The sequence below is a fragment of the Lagopus leucura genome, unplaced genomic scaffold (genome assembly GCF_019238085.1).
Source record: "Lagopus leucura isolate 7727_CA_CO unplaced genomic scaffold, USGS_WTPT01 Super-Scaffold_100157, whole genome shotgun sequence".
Classification (NCBI taxonomy): Eukaryota; Metazoa; Chordata; class Aves; order Galliformes; family Phasianidae; genus Lagopus; species Lagopus leucura.
The window spans coordinates 14,061,471-14,083,027 of NW_024962334.1; the positions used below are offsets into that span (position 1 = coordinate 14,061,471).

General features: G+C 40.1%; 1 protein-coding gene across 2 annotated transcripts in view; it reads right to left on the minus strand.

Annotated features, from left to right (window-relative positions):
- The window catches only part of RARB (retinoic acid receptor beta), a 188,812-nt gene that overhangs the window by 105,047 nt on the left and 62,208 nt on the right, over positions 1-21,557 (minus strand). The gene's annotated exons all lie outside the window — the stretch shown is intronic.

The window sequence follows — 21,557 nt, forward strand, 5'->3', positions numbered from 1 at the left end:
AAATGCATATACAGCACAGAGACTATTTCTAAGCAGAACATAAACACAAAGGGCGAGTGATGACAAACAAGTATTCCAAGGCAAGAAAAATGTTATTCCATATACAAACCAAATAAACTAAAGTGGTTTCTCCTCTGCTAAGATCCAACTGGCAGCTCTCAGCTGCACACACTATGTGGCTGTTAAAGAAATGAGAGACATCCCAGGCTTACTGGTTGGCTTTCCTACACTTCAGCAACCTCATTATGCTCCCAATATTAAAAAGAAAAACACAGTTAAGATTTTATTTCACTCTTTGCAAAAACAAAACAAAACAACCTTTTGTGTGAGCCTGAATAGGAGCTGGGAGATAGGGCTGATGCCAAGTAAAGACCATAAGGATTTAAGGCACGGCTTTCTTAGTCCGATTTCCCACTGAAAGATACGGACACATTTCTCTGTTCTGAAGGTCTCTCTCACAAACCTATTACACGGCTTTAGTAAGCAACACAATTGTGACAGTAACTTTGAGGTTTTGTGCTCCTGGCAGAATTTTTTTCCATTTAATCACTACTCGTAAAAAAGAGGGTTTACAGAACCCAAGTCCCTGCAATTTCAAGATAGCAAACAAGGGGATGAACTTCTTTTTCACTTACTTTTGGAGAACAGAATATCATGCTTTGACAGCTGTTATGTAAATAAAGGGGTGTAACTTTATTTCTTTAAAACTAACTTCAAACACATGCCTAACTAAAAGAGGAAGAAAAGATGACAAGTAGGAAAACAGCCGGTAGATTGACCATGCGAACTGTAGAGAGTAAACTGACAAAGCAGAGCTTCTGAGGTAATTAATACGCCTCTTTAGAACATTAAGACATTGGAAGCAAGGGGCTTTACTAATGACTGTACGGGGTGTAGAACTAAATATTCTGTGATGTCCTTCACAGAACGGCAAAGCCAGTCTGTGACTTCAAATTATTTTCAGATACTCAGAGAGTGCCTCACTTTTTTCAGAGCTCTAGATCAAGACCCAACAACGCATGGAATACTTCAGAACTGGGACCCAAATGTGTGTGTAAGCTCTCTACCAGTCTGTCAAGACCTGGATCCAAACGTCTTACTCTTCAGACTTCATGAAGTCTTGTGGCTTGGGTGCTTCAGACATTGAGAAGAGAGATAAAGCCTGCATTTGGGAATGTTTGTAATACTTACGGAATATACAGACAGTCCTAAAGTGAACCACACTGATTTGTTCTTTGATTCCTTTTTTTTCCAAAAAATGTATCAGTTCCATTATACAATACCGAAGGAAAAAAAAAAGCTTCAAAACCTTCTCACCTTCTCATCAGCCACTGGTTTAATGTTAATACTTCTGATTTCATGTCTTGCTTTAGAATCCAAAGGAAGCTTTTTTTTTTCAAATTGCCTTTGAATGCACAAACTCCCACCTCATCCTAATATGGTCTTGTATATCTCATATGTGCCTGCTACTTGTGTTTATATTCAGCAATTTGCAGAGCTGTAGAGTCATTTATGTGCCTCAGGAAATAAGATATTTCTAATAATTAGTCCTGCTTAAGTAATATTTAAATGACCTCAAGAACTGCACACTTGCAAAAGTTTTTCCAAAACTTTGCTGTTGCAAAGCTGATTTACAGTGGATGTTGCAGTGATTTTAAATAAAAGGTTTTTGTTAAAGCTCTGCCTTTTACACCCTCACACTCCCTTGAAAAAAGACTTTAAAATATGTGAATAATCTTAAATAGTTTTCCCAAATTGTTCTTTTGGGATTGTTCTTTTGAAATTGTTCACAACTTCATGGTGAGACTTAAAAAAAGCTTCTCTTTACACAATTTTCAGCAGTCAAGTGAGGATCTTAGTTTGTAGTTAAGAAGAATTCATTTATCAGGATTAAAAAGGATTGCCTTGGACGTGACCAGACTGGCATGCTGAAAGACCAAGAAAGTAAAGGACAAGGAAGAAATTCTCTAAATTACTATAATTAAGTACTTTAATTTGTATGCCAGTGTTATGATTTATTTTACCTTTTGGGAAGTCATAAATACAAGAGTGAATTCAGAACCTGCAAAAGAGGTGTCAAAAATGTACTGCAAATGCCCTGATACAAGAAAGTCTGTCTGCCTTACTAATTACTGCCTATTCTGTTCCACCCTGCACACTGTGATTTTACTAGATAACTACATGAAAATAGTATTCCTTATACTCTCCCCCATCTCTCTTTAAATTAAAACTGAATTGTTATTTTAACCCTACTCAAGTATGTAATATAGTGATGATTGTAAATCTTGGTGATCACAAAATCCCTTTGATTTATCCCTCAGTTTACTACCCTTAACAAACATAATCCTAAAAACAGCACAGGGGAAGATCTTATAGGCCTGAAAATGATGGAGGGGGAGCAAGGAATGACTATATACCTAAAGTACTGCTTCAGGGCTCATGATTTTCCTGTTGGGAGGCTTCCTGAATGCTGCTAATAAGGTCCTGTCAATGGAACCAGAAACATTTCTTCATAGAAAAAAAGGCCTTCAGTGTGGGAAGAAAATTTTTCCAGTAAAAAATTAATAAAAAGCTTATAGATACGGGATTTGACTCTAACAACAGACGTAAGTACCTCTAAATACATAAGAAAACATGAATATTATTAAAGGTGATATATCCACGCCACACATCCTCCCCCTCAAGAACTGAAGTCATGACTATGACAGCGTGCTCAAAGCTTATGTGAATACACTAGACCTAGCTTTAAACTATGAGTGACCACATGGCAATAGTTACTTCAGAATAGGCAAAAAAAAAAACATATTTATTTTCTGTTCACTATTCTGCACTGCCACAGCCACACTTTGCAAGAAAACACATGTAGATAGATGTTGGTATTTTACCAAAGATCACCTGCCTTGTCTATCAGCTCAGGCATTAGCCAAAATACAGCTACCACTTTACAACACGGCTAATCTTCATATCATTTTGGGAACCTGCATCCTAGCTCAAACTCTTCCACATGAATTTTGGAAGGTCTGTGCACAAAACCAGCTCTCCCTATTGACTCTACGTGTATTCATTCACTCCCAGATGCACAACTTGTATTCAAAGGATCTGCCATTACACAACCACATTGGCTTGTGGATACATGTGGGGATGATTCCTTACACATCTGTCCCTGAGCAGACCTGGCATCACTGTGGACAGTGTACCCCCTATGCTAGCTATCTGTGTGGACAACTCACAGGACAGCATTTTTGTCCACGTCCTGACCCTGCCTGCTGTTCTGATTGACTGTGAATCCTTTCCATCACCCAGGCTCTAACAAGCAACATGAACAGTAACCTTTAAGGTCATTCTCAGACAACTCTCACCACGTTTTAGTGGAGAAAGAGTCTGTGTGACTAGATGTGAGACTTCAAGCCCACATTTATACCACATAAGAAGTGCTGAAAGCAGTAACTGTGACAGGCACCATCTTTCCAGGTAACACTGCTAGTAAAGGGCTAGAGTTCTGATGAGTGCTCTTTGCTGTCTCTGGAATCATTCAGTTTGAAGAAATGGCTCTTTGATTAACGACATGCAGTACTTCCATCTCTTCATTTGACCCACCCAAGGAATCTGATTAAGAATTCTGAGGACCTATCCAAGAATTTCTGAAAGCTTCCAATCCATTCTTCTTATGGTGCTTTGCATTGCGTAATATTTAGGTATATTTGCAAGATGTCAGTGCCCTAAGTGGCAACATCCTCTTCCTGTGCTCAGCTACCAACTCAGAACTGACAAAAGGGGGAAAGGATCTTCTTGTTATTTACCATCTATACTTTCCAAACGCCCTCAGCTTAAATAGCAGTGATTAAATGGCTGTTCTCACAAAGATTTAGAAAATATCCTTATAGCACATTAATAAGACAGTTTACAACATGGGAATTCTGGTCACCTATCTGGAGTTTAACTGGAATCACAGGATGTCTCTTCATGTCCCCATTGGCACATTGAACTGGAGCGGAGCTTACTCGTCATGTTTTACCAACTTCATTAAAAAGGGCACAATAGTATTTTGAGTAAAGTGAAACTTTTGCTTATTTCTCACCAAGGAGAATGACATTCTGGAAATTAAAAAATGCTACATTTCTCCTACAACTAAGTGTGACATTGAGATAACCAAAATGCCCATGGTTATCACACCAGTAACACCGTGTTTTCTGGGAAGGTCCTAGCCCATCTTCCCTCATCAGCTGGCTCCCAATTCCATCTAATCATTAGTCATCACAGTTATCATTAACTTTGCCCTTTTCTAGCTAAAGGAAGAAATTTAGCCAGAATGGCAACTTTTTTCACATGCCTGGTATGCACTCCTTACCCTGCCTGGGATGTCCTCTGTTAATACGGATAGGAGAATTTAATGAAGACGAAGAAGTTGATAATCCAGCCAAAACACACACATCTGCTTAAGTACTTCTGGAACTATACCTCTAGACAAGTTTCCTCATTCTTTGTTCTGAAAATGCCAGAAAGGAAGAGGTATGCTCCCTCGCAGGTAGTATAAAGGCCTACCTCCCAGCATCAACAAAGAGACCCAAGGCCAGGCAGTGCTTGGGCTTACCTTTTTATTCCCTGGGACAACATGGAATACAGCATAGCATGAGGGTGTAGAGCTGAGAACTACATCCAAGAGAAGGAAATCTCTTTAATGGTCTCATCCCAGAGTAGGAACCTTTAAAAATCAACTTTACCTGATATTCAAAGAGGAAAAAGCTGCCGTAATCAGTAACAGCTGAGCGCCTTTAGCGAAGGAGAATTCTAAGAGTAAAATCTCTACACCTAAAGCTGTCAGAGTGCTGTTGTAGTTTCCTTATCTTTCTCGGAATTTCTCATGTTCAGTACATTAAAGTGAGACCTTTAATGCAGGTGAACAAGATTGATGGCAAATACTTTATCACTAAATACAAGCATTCAAACTAAGGCAGCTCTGGAGGTTGACAATCCTGGCCTAAACACTCTCCTGAGCTAACCATGCTGCTCCTAGAGCAAAAACTATTAAAAAAACCATGAAAGTTAAAAACAAAAATGTCAGAATTTTCAGAGAAGTGCAATGGAGTAATCTAGCAGATCTTTCTTCAAGTAAAGGTTTTTAATCACTTTTGTGAAGTGGATTCTGATCTCCAAATACAGAATCTCTTGAGCCTACATGACATTTCCATTGTTGATACATTATGCTCAGATATCCCAGGTTGAGGATAGCCTGCGTCTTTAAAGTCTTAATGGTCAATTTTAGTGTATGATTAGTAAGAAAATCTGCAATTCTGTGGTACTGACAGAAATAAATAAAACCAGAACTATATGTGTAGGACTTCTTCATTTTTTAAATCATTTTTCATCAATATCTGTGTTTTGAATTTTCAAAGCCAAATGCATTCTACAGGAGCAGAAGATTTATGAGCTGTGTTGTTGTTGTTGTTTTTATGAGTTGGGAATGGGGAAAGTGATCAGCCTATAGGGAAGTCTAGAGTTTGAAAAGTGGATGGATAAACATCTTTATTGTCACAGCAAATGAAACTCGATACTGATTTTTCTTATTCATATTGCAGATGTCGTATCAAGTTACATAGATGTAAACCCACTGGAAATAACAGTTGTTCTGAATTACTGCTAGTCAAATATAGCAGAATTTGGCCTGACACAAAGGCAGGAAAATGACTATGCAACTGCATATATGGATTAAGATAATGACATTACATATACATTTCTTAAGTAGCCTATGAAAAATTTGCTGCTTAATTGTCTACGTTGCAAACGTTTTGAGAGTAGGCTTTTAGATGGTAAAATGTAGTATTAGCATGAATTTTGACCACCATTTTCAAACCAGGCATTTAAAGTTAAAATAAATACCTTTACAGCTGCTCAGCGTCCATAGTGCGTATATGTATTGATAACCACCAACGGGGGGGCAGGACAGATGACACTCTAGTAGTGACTTTTAGGGATGCAACTTCTGTCTGTGTCAAATTAGAGAACAGTGTTGGTGGTCCACAATGAAAAGAAACTACCAGAAAAACTGGGTCTCTGGAGATACTTCATAAACATGAAAATACATTAACAAAGCTTGGCTAATTTGGGCTACAGAGATCTACAAAACATCATGCATATCACTTTCTCATGAGACCTAAAAAATAAAAAGTAAAAAGCCATCTTAACTCACAGAATGAGAGCCCTAAAAATTAAAAAAAAAAAAAAAAAAAAAACACCACAAAAAAACACAGCAATTACATTTGAGTCAGTGAAGAAGGATACCATATGAAGCAATGCTTTTTTTTGTTGTTGTCATTTACCTTTTTAGTCTGTTTTGTTTATAAGTAAGGTAGAAAAACACAGCAGAAGGGGTTAACATGTTTGGTGGGTTTTATTGATTTTTTTTTGGTTGGTTGGTTGGGGTTTTTTGTTTGTTTGTTTGTTTGTTTGTAAGTGATTCCTATCTATTACAAAAGCAATTTACCTTTGCATTATCAGTCTTTAATCTTTCAGGAAAGTTTTTAAGACCGAGTTAAGTTTCTAATCTTGGATATCATCTGTGTGACACATTCAAAAAGAAACCTGAAGAGCTGTGGCTGCTTAAATCAATTGCATTCAGGGGAGGGCTGGATTTCCTGTTTGTTTGCTTTTGGCCTCTTCGCATATTGGTTCAGGACTCAGGGCTGATCTTGGCTGCAGAGATAATGCAAAGACAGAGCACTTCTTTTCCTCTGGCTGCTGAGGAACCCCCTGCTTTAGATTAGAAAATAACTAATGATTGTGTGTCCCTGTACGCTTTGGAGTAGGGCCCCTTATTTTATCTACATGGCAGCTACCTGTCAACGTGTGGTGCTTGGAGTAGCGCACTGGGAGTTCATACACACCAAGACTATCTAAACAGACCATTAAGTGCTAGTAAAGTAACACATGTGAACGACAGGTCAATAAATTTTAAACAACTTATGTTCACTGCAAAGACCTCGCTGTTTCAGAACGAGCTGTGTTTACATAAAATCAATTTTTACAAGCATCTTAATAATTAGGGAATATACCACAATAATAATTGTTTTCTGAGTTCGATGTCATAGCTCCAAAGGAGTTCAGTGAATCCTTTGCTTGTTTACCCACTTCAGGCTCTTTTCCACAGCTTGATCTTCTTAGACAGAACTTCACTTTTATAGAAAATGCTGATTCAGACATGTGTCCAAATTAGGAGGACTTGTTACTTTTAATGCTAACGTACCCCAATGCTCTTCCCTCTGCATACTCACCTACAAAATGACCAAGAGATCAGCAATTCACACTTCTAACATAGACTGCTAAATACTTTTACCCCTTCTAACAATATTTGCCAAAGCTGTCGTTTTAAAATCAATCGATTTATCCAGTACAACCTATGAATGCACAGAAAGTTGGAATTACATGCATTCAATTTCAGATAAAAAAGATCAAAAAGTTTGGATTAAATGATAGTTGAGACCTCAACTTCCTGATCATTACATGATGTCAGTCCAATAATTTAAAAGCTGCATATGTGTACTCAAATAAACATATGCACATGCTGCATGCACTCGCACCCAACTGCAAATAGAAGGCAAATAAAAGAACCCAAATTTTGCAATAAAGACTAAACTGAATGTTATCCACAGCAACAGTGGCAAAGGCACTGGCAAGCTGATTTACAAATCTGAACTTCCACTTCATTTTTGTTGCTTTTCAGCTACAAGCAAAAGACTTTAGCGTATTGTGAGTGCTATAAATTCACATTTGCCACAAGAACCCATGATGCCATCTGTTCCCTAGAGCGTTTACATAAAGTATGCCAATGCAAACCATCTGCAAACCGTTCTTGCATGCGAATTCTTGTGAGAATGCAATGTGGTACATTTGCAATTTCAAGCGGAGACCACTTGAGCTTCTTTGTAATTGCCATGCCTAAATCAGATGTTCTATAGAAACCTCTTTAGAACTGGATTGTGGGGTATTTTGTTGGTGGTTTTGCTGAAGTCCTTGATGTTAACTCTTTATCATTGTTTTCTGGTTTCATTACTGCAAGAAAATGGCATGCTTTCAGATAAGGGTGAGAGGAGGGAACACAGATGCAGGTCATCTTCCATTCCCCCCAGCTAAGCACTCTGAAAAAAACCCTCAGTATTTTGGAAACAAAAAAGAGTGAGACCTTGACTACTTCTATAAGAACTGGATTGTATGAACTGTAGCAGGCAACTGTAGGGTTGCAAAGCACTGTAACTCCTTCCACTGCAGAACTACATCTTAACTTCAGTTTTCCTCATCATAGTTAAAAATGTTTTATTATTTTAAAAAGTTGAAACAACATAATTAGGAATGACATGCTGTTGTGCACTCACATTGTGAATGGCAGCAGAAAGACTCAAAAACAGTAACGGCGCACAAGATCTGTGTGCATGTGTCAGTACAAACAGCAGAAATCCCTGCTAGATCCCTGTTTAACTCTTTTCTAAACAGATAAATTACTGAGCCTACAGACCATACTCTAGGTTTTTCTAGTTTGTATCTGCGATCAAGAACAACCTCCCTCCCCAGCCAGTGAAGTTAAATGTAGGATTTCCAACCTTGGGACAAAACAGCTAGAATAAGCAATATGTGTGTGGGGGTTCTGGCTCCTTTACCGAGTTACTATACCAAAGAGTCACCAAAACCAACATTTTACTACACAAAGAAATACGATTAAATGTCATGCTTCTGCTGCTACTTCTCTCTTCCTCAATCTTCAGAAGTGACACTGCTTTTCATAAAAACCACTTGGGAAACCAAAGATCTCACAGAAAGCTTGGGTGCTATCCTCAACCAGGCAGCAGGATACGAGCCCACACTCAGTGCAGCATGCCAGGGCTGCCTCTCTCCAGCAACAAGCCCGGTGGATGCCTGGTAAACTTGTGCTTGAAGAGTGTATTATAGACTGACTGGAGAAACAATTAGCAATTCTTAAAAGATTCAATCAGCTTGCAATTTGCTTCAGTCTCCTCTCATTCTTTGTGAAAATGACTGACAGTCTGGATATCCTCTACTCCATGAGTGTCACTGCTGGGAAATTTGCTCATCAGCTATCCCCATGCACCAGCCTCCTAACTAAATCCTAATACAACTGGCTCTGAGATTTTAATTTCCATCACTCACTACTCCAGACAACGTTAAACACTGTGAAGGGTGATATGCTTTATACAATTAAATATGACTCATAGTTCTCATTTGTTTAAGTGCAAAGGCCTTATTTTCCTTTGTCTTCAGTAGAAAAGAAGGCAAGCGCTTAGTTACACGGTGCACCTTCTGTTATCCCTACAGCTAGCAAATGCTAATAGTGCTAGCTCTACCTATTTCTTCAGCAAAACTTCTTCCTAGCTCCTTCCCAAGCCTCAGGGGCCGTTGCTGTGTTTTTCTCGATGGGTTATGTATGTTGTGCTTTGTTAGAGACTTCAGCATGCTTAAAATTTATGCAAGAGAAAAAAGATGATCAAAGTAGCAGGAATACCTGAGCTTCTACTACTGCTGATAGCTCGCTTTCACTGAGCAAGCCCCAACAGCATCTGTCATTAACACAATGCATTGCTTCACTCAGACATCTGTGGGTCACATTATTTCATGACAAGGCTGCAGCAAGAGGGGAAAGTAAAACTGAGGCAGGTTATTAATCACTTACTCACAGTTTCCTGTACAACACAGAGGAAATAATCAAGCAGTATAGTGGGTTATAAAGGGAGATTCCTGAGAAACAAAAATATGCCATTCATTTATTGCATTGCAGGAGGCCGTGTGATAGAGGCAGATTCAGTTGGTGGAAATTTGGCTTCATTTTATTTATAAGATTAAGTAACTGTCAACAGCTGCCACTTCTAAATGAGAGCATGATGGCATTGTCCCAGTCCCTGAGAAAAACAGCTCTTCAGGTTTACAAATCATCTTCATTCACTTCCAAACAGCACATGGTTTGGTCCAGAGTGGGTGGAATGAACCCAAAACTACACTCAGTGATATTACACTACCAGGAACGTCGATCTGGAGGGAATTTACAACATATAAATTAATGCCAACCTTAACTGGAATAACTTTGACTCATCGATATATGCAGCTGTGTCCTCGCTGGGGAGTTTCCTGGCTACGTATGATTTTATACATCTGTCAGCTTTAAATCAGAGATCCAAATATAGGCTCAAGCACGCCAGAACACTGTGGCAATGTGCCCCTGGGCCCATAAAGCACAAAATGGACAGAGGCTCACCAGTGACGGGTCAAGTCCTGTTCTCACGTGCACCCCACACTCCCATTCGCCGTGGCAGTGCAGAATGGGAGCCAATGAAAACAAAGCTGCACCCCATTTTTTAAACCTTCTCCCCCCCACATCCTTTTCCAGCCTGCGGCAGCCTCAGCTTTTCTCCATTATTTTCTGCCATGCAAATTGAAAACCATATGCAATTTCCTGACAGCTAGCAATCTGGAAAGTCAAAGGGTACACAGCATCAGTGACGGCGAATATTGAATTGAACAAGACAGTGTTCTGAATCACTATTTCAAAGAATTTCCTACAGCTGCATGTAAGCTATCACTCAAAGTGCAACAGAGGTTGCCTACACACAAAGAGGGATGCGGGGGGCAGCATACCTACATAAAACAGTGATTATCAGAGGGGAAAAAAAAAGCTTTCACATTTCACTAATATTATTGGTATTTGCATTGATGGACGAAACTTCTAGTAGACAGTAAAACCTACTTCAAGAAACACCACTGTGCACAAAATATCTTTGTTTTTTCTTTTTTTTTTTTTAATTCCTGAGCTTTGTATTTCAATCTGTAGAGGCAGCCCAGTCATCAGACACCACGACCTCTGCGAGGGCACTAACTGAGGAATGGATAGGGTTTCTGAGAGACTAACAGCCCAGCGTAGCCAGGCTGTGCTGCCCCGCGCCGGCACTGCTCTAAGGAATACATATATGACAAGACCTTTGGTCCCTAACTGTGATAGATACCAAGTTGCTACAGCAAATATTGCCCTGGATGACTGCCAAAGATTAATCTTTCGACAATTAGGAACTTGTTTCATTTTCCAGCGTAACAGAGAGTATGCCTTGGCTAACAATCTCAGCATGAAAGATGTCAAGCATATTCTTCAGTACAAAATTAAAAGACAGGCTGTTTCATCTTCAAAAGAAGTGACTGGGACACAGCAAATCACACTTAAATCTATCCTTGGATGCAGGACTAGATAGCGACTGGCTGTGTTTGACTGATGTGTTCAGCTTTCAATACCCTCCTAAAATCACAGTTCTAAAAAATAAATAATCGTTTGAAAAATCAAATGACAGAATCTGGTGGAAACTGTATTACTTTGTAGTGATCAAATTCTGTCCTCAGATGTAGACACATGGAGATGTGTTTGACCACGATCCTATGTAGCCTGAAAGCCTTCACTGAGGCACAGAATCTGACCCACAGATGCAGGCAGATTTCCTTCAGAAGAGTAGCATCTGGCCCTGAAAGTATTTTAACACGCTGAGACTGATGCCTTTGACATATTGTAGGCTTGCTGGGTTCCTTCCTTTATTTGGAGATGATGAACTTGATAGCAGTCGGCATTACCAAGTGATTAATCAGTCACTTTTGCAAAGGTTATCAGTTAAAAATACATCTGATTAATTTGGCCCAAAGACAGAAGAGGAGCTATAGATTCCTTATAGCTGACCCAGAGGCCATCACTGTATAACAATAGACAGGTTTCATTTATAACATGCTGAACACACCTGGAAATCTGTTTGTAATTAGAAAGTGATAATGAATCCATCTATCAAAAGGAGGCCTGTTTGTCAGCAGTTCTGCATGCAAAACCAGATATTTACTGTAAATCCCTCTGGCTTTCTCTGTAATTGAAGATGTGAGGCTTTGGACCTTCAAATGCAGGGCTTTCCAGGCTCCAGTTTTAAGGAAGAGATTTTTCTTTTGGTGAACTTGTGTCGTGGTCTCGCTGTAACAGTGAATGAAAGTGGAAAGTGATGAGTTACATACATTAATCTTTCCCTTCAAACACCATTGTGTCTGTTTCAGCAGAGGAGAAAGATGTTTAGAGATCCTGATGATCTGAAAGACAAATGAAACCGATACAAACTGAAAATGCTCAAATGAAGCAGAAATAAGGGAGCCTGTAGATGATGAATGCTGATTCAAGAGAGCTGTACACCTAGCATAAGTTTCTGACAAAAAGGATAGGTCATTTAGTACCTATAAAGATTACTGGAGGCGATACTAAGGCTGTTTCACAAATAATCTGATTAACACGAGCTTTCGAAGAAGGCTCAGACTAAAAGAAGACTTTGAGATTCTAAGCTTTGGGAACTGGAAAAATAGAATTACCATCAAAGAAAACTGTCAGGAAGGATGAAAGGGAATGAAAGGAGTTTGGAAGAGTCCTGACAAACAGTTTTGTTTTTTTTTTTTTAAATCACCATTCAGATGGAGATTTCTACAGATATCAAAATCCCAGTCCCCCAGAACATCCATACAAGGAACAGGACTATTGCACTTGAATGCTTCTATCACCCCGTGCAATGGACACTAACGATCAAATATAAATAATATCCCTGAAGGACACTGCAGCAAAAGGGTTCAATACATTTCTGAATATTGATTCCTTCCAGAAACCAGAACAATCCAGATAGAACCAAAAGAGAACTGAACATTCATGTTTAGTGTAAAATCAGTTACAATCTAATTAAGAGCCTACCAGAAAGCCAAAATAAACACTCACATGTGGCAACAAAAAAGAAAACAAAAACACACAAGACTGTCGCTCTAAAATTTAACAGGGAAAGTTGAACAGACCTGGCCTGTTTCACAGCCATGAACAGATGATGAAAGAATAAAATACACATGTCAGAATAAAACTGTTAAATAAATCATTTTACAAGAAGGAATTTTAAAGTTTATTTCCACCATCTTCTTGGCAACTAGCTAATTACCTGCTTATATCTTCTTAAGATGAGGAGGAAACTGAAAAGAGGCCATTAATAAATCAGATGTTCCCCAGCAGGCCTAAGCCTTTAAACACAGTGGACAGCAGTTTTTACTATGGGAGAGTATAGCCAAGCTCATAACAACATTACTCAAAAAGTCCAAACAGTCCTTCAACCGCCCATCTTCTCAAGTGTTTGTGGGGAAATGGTCCATTAAGGAAATTCTAGAATATATACACATGGAAGAGAGTGAAAAAATGAAGCACGGCAGAGCACAGACACTGATCCTGGGCAACTACATGGAGGATGCTGGGGCTGCGTCAGAGCGCTGTGTGCCAGCACAGTGTGGTGATCTGAGACTGCTTGGGACTGCAACGAGGAGGAATTTGGGTCAAGTAACACAAGCAGCTCCCGGCCCCAAACTCCAGTACATAAGGAATGAGTGGTGAGGTGCTGGAACAGGTTGCCCAGAGAGCTTGTGGATGCTCCGTCCCTGGAGGTGTTTAAGGCCAGGTTTGATGGTGCCCTGGGCAATCTGCTCTAGTACTTGATCTGGTGGTTGTCAACTCTGCCCGTGGCAGGCAGGTTGGAACTTGATAATTCTTAGGGTCCTTCCAACTCAAGCCATTCTGTGATTCTATGAAATTCAGCAAAAATGAAGAGCATCTATCACTCCATCAGCCACAGGCAAATGAACCTGTTACGAAAATTTGCTGTTTTTTTTCTGCAGTTGACAAATGCTCAGGAGAGCCTTTGTAGAAAAGGACAGTCAGGTGGAAGGGATGGCAGAAGAAGCAAAGAATCACAACCACCTTCAGCTAACAGAGAAGGAAATCTCCACTGTGCACCTTTCAGCATTCTGAGGAACTGCGCAGTGATTGAGACTGGAAGAATCACAAAGCATCCTCAGATACCATGTGCCATCTCATGCTAGGACTGACAGGCCTACAGCCCTTGGGATAACAACCAGTGAGGTTTCTAAAGGGGGTTATTTCAGAGAGGCAACCAGACAGGTCAGAAGTTCTCATACTGTTGTCTGTGCAGCCCCTAGTAGTACTACAAAGAAGTAGAGCATTACAAGACACCACTTGTCCCCTGCAATTGAGCTCTCAGAACAGAAATTGAAGTGCTTTTTTTTTTTTTCCCTACACTTTCCTAGAGCTGCTGCAAAGGCAACTGTGTTGCTGACTTAGGGCGTATAGACTAAACCCATAGTGCCAGGAGGGCTGCCACTGGAAGCCAGAGGTCCCGGAAGAAAGAGAGTAAGGCAACTGAAGGTAGAGCCAGATGAAAGATCAAGCCAGAAAGGCCTGAATAGGAACAGGAACAGAGCGGAGAAGCACAGAGGAATAGGGGAAGGCAGGAGAAAGAACAGAAGAAGAGGTAGATGAGGAGGATGACACGGAAAGAAGGTGTAGCTCATGCCACTGAGGAATGTCCAGAACACAGTTCTCATAGCAAATACTACACAAACAGCAACACTGGCCTCCTTCTAGCATCCCCTCTGCACACCATCCAGCAACCTGCAGAAGGCAGCCTTTGTCTCAGCATTTTGGTGCCAAGGAGATGAGTGCAAAACAGTTGTTTGGCAAGCACCGAGGCTTCAAATTCCACATGCTTGAATGTGTTCTCCCAATAAAATATATTTATTAACACAGTGCTATTTTTAAATGTGATTTTTAGAAATTGTGTCATCCAAGAGGTACGCTGTGGGGTGGAAGGGTGGAGAGGCAGAGGGTGGGAATGGAGGTCCTTTGAGTATTGCTTGCAAAGAAGAAGCTAATGGGAAATCAGTACTGGGAAAGCAAGAGATACAGAGCAGACACCAAAATCATGGGTGATGATGTTAGTGAAAATATTGGTTATGTAGGCTTATACAGCAGGGCTACAGTTCTATCAGATATCAAACAGTCCCAAAACACATCTGGACTAAGCATGAGTTAAGTGCCAAATGAAGGCAAAAAACAACACTAACATTACTCCAAAGCTAGTCATGGTCAGTGAGTTAATGTTTGTGAAGTGCCACAGAAGCTCTACATTTTTCTGTCACCTACAGATATTGTGGCACAAAAAGAAAGTTAAACAAAGAGCTGCATTCACTTCAGCTCCATTAAAAACACAGCGAACAAAATCAGTTCCAGACATGTGGAAAAGAATCAACCATCTATAACAAGAACAGAAACACAAGTTTTACTTTTCCTAGAGAAAGAAAAAACAACAATGAAGTAAAAGGCAAAAAATCACATGAACCATAAAAGATGTTTTCAGCAATCCGAGTACTATTTAAAGCCTAGAATATAGATTTATTAAAAAAAAAAAAAAACAAATACAACAATTTAAAGTTTACATGTCTAAAAGGTTGAAACTGTTTCAAATATATTCTTGTCCTGTAAGTTGTCAGTAATAAAAGCCTCTATAATGTGTACAATATAATTAAGAAATATGGATAACAATAAGTTAATGAGTACATCATATTTTCCCTTAAAGATAAACATCAAGGCTGATTATCCATCTGTGCTCTTCACACCCACCATCTCATCCTACTGGCACACTCTTCACATGCCTCTCCCTCCATATATTTTACAAGATACATTGGTCAGCACAAGAAAATGTCTTTATGCTTTTGATTATTTAAATACAGAAATAGAAATTCATTAACATCTGATCTGGTAAAAGATTTTTATCTACCCATCATGTGCGTATATTTTATCCTTCCCTGGTAAAGAGGCTGAAAACTTATTGTCTATTATAGGGTGATTTTAGTGTCCTGTTGAATTGCTCAATCCCTGTTCTCTCCCAGGCTCAGAAGAAGGGTCTCTTGCTCACAGGTACAAAAATTAGCAATAATCAATCATATACCCAAAGCAGCTCTTTAATTCCCCATTTTATTTTATTTTTGCAGTACCTACTCACTTTCCTTCTTAGTGAAATCTCTCTCATTTCTCTTACAGAAATGGAATCCTCACCTTCAAATACAACTATATGGCCAATGTTTTTCTGGTATCCCCAGAAACAAACGAATCTTATCCTTGGGAACAGAGACAGGGTTATTATGGAAACAACGTTTTGGTGGACGCGAGTGTATGTTCTCCTACTTACTGCTCAGAAGGGAAGAGGGTGAACTGCTACTTACCTTTGCAAACTGCAGTAAGATTTCTCATTCACCCTACCAGGCTCAGACAGAGTTATCACCTGCATCAATTAAGGTACCTCTGCAGGCCCTGGCACTGAGGAGTACTGAGCATGGGGGCCCTGGGCACACCACCACTACCACTGTGTCCTCAGAGGAGCAGTCGCATGAGGAGCCGGGGCAGGTGGAAGCAGCAGGCCCCTCTGCCCACGGCAGGAACCGCTTGCCTCTGCAGCCCCAGCATCCCCTGAAGAGGAAAGTCCACGGCAGCCCCCAGGACTCATCCCCACCCCACAAGAGACCGCCCCAGCAGCAACACCAGGTCAGCAAAACTTTCAAAGCCATCCTTGAAAACAAAACCATAGCAGCATCAACTAAGTACAAGTGACTCCTAAGTTACCCAGTTGATGGGGCCATGTCAGCACTCAAGATTGCTCCGTGTGGGAGCTCAGGTATCTTAGTTATGTCATTCAAAGATCTCAGAGAGAACAGACGCCATGAGACAGGGAAAAAGATGACATTTGGGAAAGACAAAGGAGAGCAGATGTCTTACAGCACTGGTTTTGAAGCACAATGTACTTTCAGCAGTGAGGCTAACTTACTGTTGGGAAGCACCAGGTTCTGTCCAGGTCTCAGAAGACACCAGACCATCTACCAGGTGTATGGAATTTCCTGAGGTGGAAGCTCCTTTTGCCATCCACAGCAAATAGTACACAGTGGGATGGATTTAAAGACCGAGTATTTTGTATCCCCATTTCACAAAGGCACTTTGTTGGTCTACCCAGCTGCTTGTTACTCGAACAGTTAACAGCATTCAAAAGAGAACAGAGGGTTATAAACAAATTCAAGGACTGTACAGTTCTTGAAGATTTCAAAGAAATTTAGCCCAAGTGAAAAGCTATCAAGTTGGAAATCATAAGATATCCTTACTGACACAGTCAGAAAGAGGAAACCAAAGTTTCAGCCTACCTCCTGCCTTAAGCAAACAAGATGCATGTGTAGTGCTGTCAGAAACAACTAGTCAAGAAAAAAGTCTCAAGCACAAAGACGCTGAGTTGAAAGAGAAGTGCTTTTTTAGTGACCATGAACAAAATTCATTTATTTCATAAAAAGGGAAAAGAAAAACCAATTCTGATATGAGCTTGCAGGTCTTCTTAGTACTTGAGCCTTCTAAATATAGAAAAGGGTTTGCATAAGAAAGAAAAACATGCTGAGGATTTGGTCTATATTCCAAAAGGTTTTTGCAGTCATATAAAATGACCCAAACTTATTACAGCTTCAAAAGACACACACAGTTAATACTGATTTTATCAAATATCCTAATAATACAAAGGCTAGCATTGCTTTTGAAAGTATTTGCTTAATGAATAAGATGTCAAGCAGTGTAAACCTTTACATTTTTGGTTTCTCATCAAAACAATTTTTAAACAAGGTCAAAAGCAAAGCTGTATGTTTGTTTTATCTTATTTTCTACTTTTAAATCTTTAGCAGAAATAAGATCTGTTCGTTTTCAAGCATTTGTGGGTCCTTCTCCATTTTAAACAAGGAAAAACGGTCCTGACATATTGCATATGACATAATGGATTTTTGGAAGAATCTTTTGCTGATTAACCATGCAGTGAAATGAAATGCTTAATAGAAAACACTTGGCACAAGCTCCCTGATCAAAATGTCACCTTGAAAATGGCTCTAAGTCATTTGTCACTGTAAAGTTTACCCATGTTGTATAATACTGGCATCCCATACTAACCAGCTGCAACTGCAACCAGACAGCCTGGGGTGATAGGGAAGTTACAGTCATTATCTTTCTAGATATTCACAGAAAATTAGCAGCTCCCGTAGTTTGCAGTGATCTACGAAATACCATGTCAAATGCAATCCTTGTGCAAACAGTGACTATCACAATACTTTACTATCTTTTCCAACATTAAATTTGGGTCACTGTATATGTAAATGTACAGAATCATGCATATGATACCAAGAAAGCGTCATTCAGAGTTTGACCTTTGCAGAGTATGTTTTTGTTGTAGTATCTGGAAATTATTTGTAAAAACTGACAGAGTGAATACAACAGAGCAGTTGTAAATAAAACTAGGTATTTTCACTTGTTTCGCTGCTGTAAAGATGTCTGGACTCTGGTATTTTAGACAGAACAAGTTTCAACCAAGAAATGACATCAACATTAGTCCGCACAGTGCCCCTTCCAATTCCATACAAAATGAAGATTCCTCAGACAGGCGACATAAATGCCCTCATAAAGGGTAAAAGTCAAATTCTGCCCTTTTAAAGAAAAATGTTGGTAGCTCTCTGACTGCTTTGAAAATTGCCATTGACTCTCCACTGATATGGCTCAGAAAAAACATGGTTAGTGTCTTACCTCCACAAGTCTTTCCTTATTATTTCTATGTGATTCAGATTGTCTGTGTTACTGCACATTTTAAAAAAACTATTACCTTTTATTATATTTTATAAAAATGATACAAATACTTGGAACACAGGAAACAAATTTTGGTAGAAATGCAATAGTTTGAATTTTTCATCTAGTATTTACGGCACATGTAACAAAAATAAAAAACAAAAACAGAATGGGTACATGTATGTTCATCATGTAGCCAGTAATACCAGATGCCCCAGTAAAACATCATACAGCAAGCAGTGGTACCTGACATGCTGCAACCCTTCTGCATTCATTCTGCAGGACTTCACACATCCTTCCTTTCTGCCTTTGTTCTCTGCAGTCCATCTCCACACGTTCACTCCACCTTTGAAAGAAATAGCTCCAGTTTCCCCTAAAAACTTAAGTGTAATTCTCTTGGTAAAGAGAATGGGACACTGGTGGCAAAGTCAAATGTTCTGCAGTACCTTCTGTTGACAACCACGTATCACAAGTTGAATTTACAAGATAGTCTAAACATTACACCATCGTGCAACACGGAAATATCCTTGACGTCTTCTTTAGTAAAAGCAAAAACTGTATTTCTGTGTTCAAGTGCAGCATGGCTCCATTAATGATGCTCTTTAGAATACTTCGTATTTCTTAAATACAGATTTCTATATCTGAAAACTGAGGACTCCTGGTGCTATGAGCCTTATCAAAATGTGTCTTCCATTTTGCATATGTGATTGCATTTACAGTATGAGTCGGACCATTTGGATGGTACTTTACGGTGCTTTCTCCTACCTGTAGCCCCAAGAGCACTGTGGATGTATGGGAGGCATACACTGGTTGACACCCTGTCCATTAGTGATTTAATTAGGCTGGAGTGGTTCTTCTCTCTCCCTGACTAGGTATATAGAAGGGGTGGAGGTGGGGAAACCCAAATAGTTCCACCATTACAGCACTAGCATCAACCTTTAGGTAATTGGTACCATAATTTAGGTAATTGGTACCATTCAGCTCATAACAGTTGCATGGGAACAAGAAGAGGAGGTGCTAAGGTGCATCTCTGGATTAATCCACACATCACTGTGAAACAAACATACACCATGGACCAGTCATGTCTTCATCAACAGCCAGCCTTTGGCGCTCACGTTGTACCGTTCGAATGGTTGGGAACATCCTCCACCCTCAGCAGCACTGCTGGTGTTTCTGCACTGTACGTAAGACACTGGAGAACAAAGCAGTCCAAAGCTACGGAGGGGCACAATCTCACAGTAAAAATTTCTTTCACCTCCACATGAACCCACACACAACACACACACCCTCATCTGTATCATGAGCAGAGGACATCTCTCCCTCCCATCTGCAATTTCCTCCTCCCAACAGGTTAAAGCTACCTCTGGAGGAAAAAATAGCCTACTCCTCAAAAATAAAAAAATAGTACATTCCAAGGACTTGCTCCTTTCCTTGAACCTTCAGTTTTAAAAGAAGACAACCTACAATTGATCTGGACAGGCTGGATCTTTGGACTAAGACCAGTCGGATGAAATTCAACAAGACCAGGCGTTGGGCCCTGCACTTTGGTCACAACAACCTCACACACAACAGGCTTGGGGCAGAGTGGCTGGAAGACTGTGCAGAGGAAAAGGATCTGGGGGTACTGGCTGAACATGGGACACTCGGCTGAACATGAGCCAGCAGTGTGCCCAGGTGGCCAAGAAGGCCAACGATATCCTGATTTCTATCACAAACAGTGAAGGCAGCAGGAGAGGGGAGCTGATTGTTCCCCTGCACTCAGCTCTGGTGAGGTCACACCTCAAGTACTGCACTCAGTTTTGGGCCCCTCACTCCAGCAAAGATACTGAGACCCTGCAGTGTATCCAGAAAAGGGCAACAAAATTGGTGAGAAGACAGGAGCACAAGTCGTATGGGGAGTAGCTAAGGAAACCAGGATTGCTTAGTCTGGAGAAGAGAAGGCTCAGGGAAGATCTTACTGCTCTCTATAACTCACTGAAAGGAGACTGTGTTGAGGTAGGGGGTTGGCCTCTTCTCCCAGGTAATCCTAATAGGATGAGGGGGAATGGCTGCAAGTTGCACCAGGGGAGGTTCAGATTGGATATTAGGAAAAATTTATTCTTCAAAAGAGTGGTCAAGCAGGAACAGGCTGCCCAGGGAGGTGGTTGAGTTACCGTACCTAGAAATATGCCGTACCTATTCAAGAAATATGCAGATGTGGTACTAAAGAACATGGTTTAGTGGGCAACATTGGTGGCAGGTGGACAATGGGAATAGATCATCTTAGAGGTCTTTTCCAACCTTAATGATCCCATGGTTCTAGGATTCCACGTATTTTTGCGTGCCATAACCCAACACATGCAACAAAGCACTCATCGATTTACAGATTTACGGGACCATATAGGAGATGCTAGATTATAGACTCCAATTGCCAGCTTTGCAAGGAAACTGTGTTATTAATGCCCATTCACAAAACACAAGAAGCTACACCCCTGCAGCTGACTCCAGGAGGCTACACTCTAACCTCATTCCTCTGCTGGCCAGGAAAGCCCTCCTTTCATTTATAAACTCCTTATTTTTTGACCTGTGCATACCCAGTTGCTCTTGTACAAACACTGTCCTCTGGGTTTACCTAATTCCTTCTGCATCCAGCAGCCTTCCCCTCTGGTGTACTTAGTGCATGCTGAATTGCTGCTCAGCAGTCATTTTGCTAGACTAAACAAGTCAAGCTCTTTCAGTCTTCCCCTCTCAATGTCTGCTTCTAGCTGACACCCCTTCTCCTATTGCACAACAGATTTGCAGTCTTGTACTGCATAAAATTTAGATTGTTCCAGTTTTAATGTGTGGAAAGTGCTGAGCACTCATAACTTCTCACTTTTGTTTTAAAGATAAATAAATAAATGACTTACTGCCACTAGGTCATGCATTTGCAAAAGTCTACCAAGTTATACATTTAAAACAACCTAACCTAGTGAAGATTCACTATACAGACATAAGTGATGCTATAGACCATTTGCTTCTACAGTGAAATGTAAAGCATTTGCTATTCTGCAAT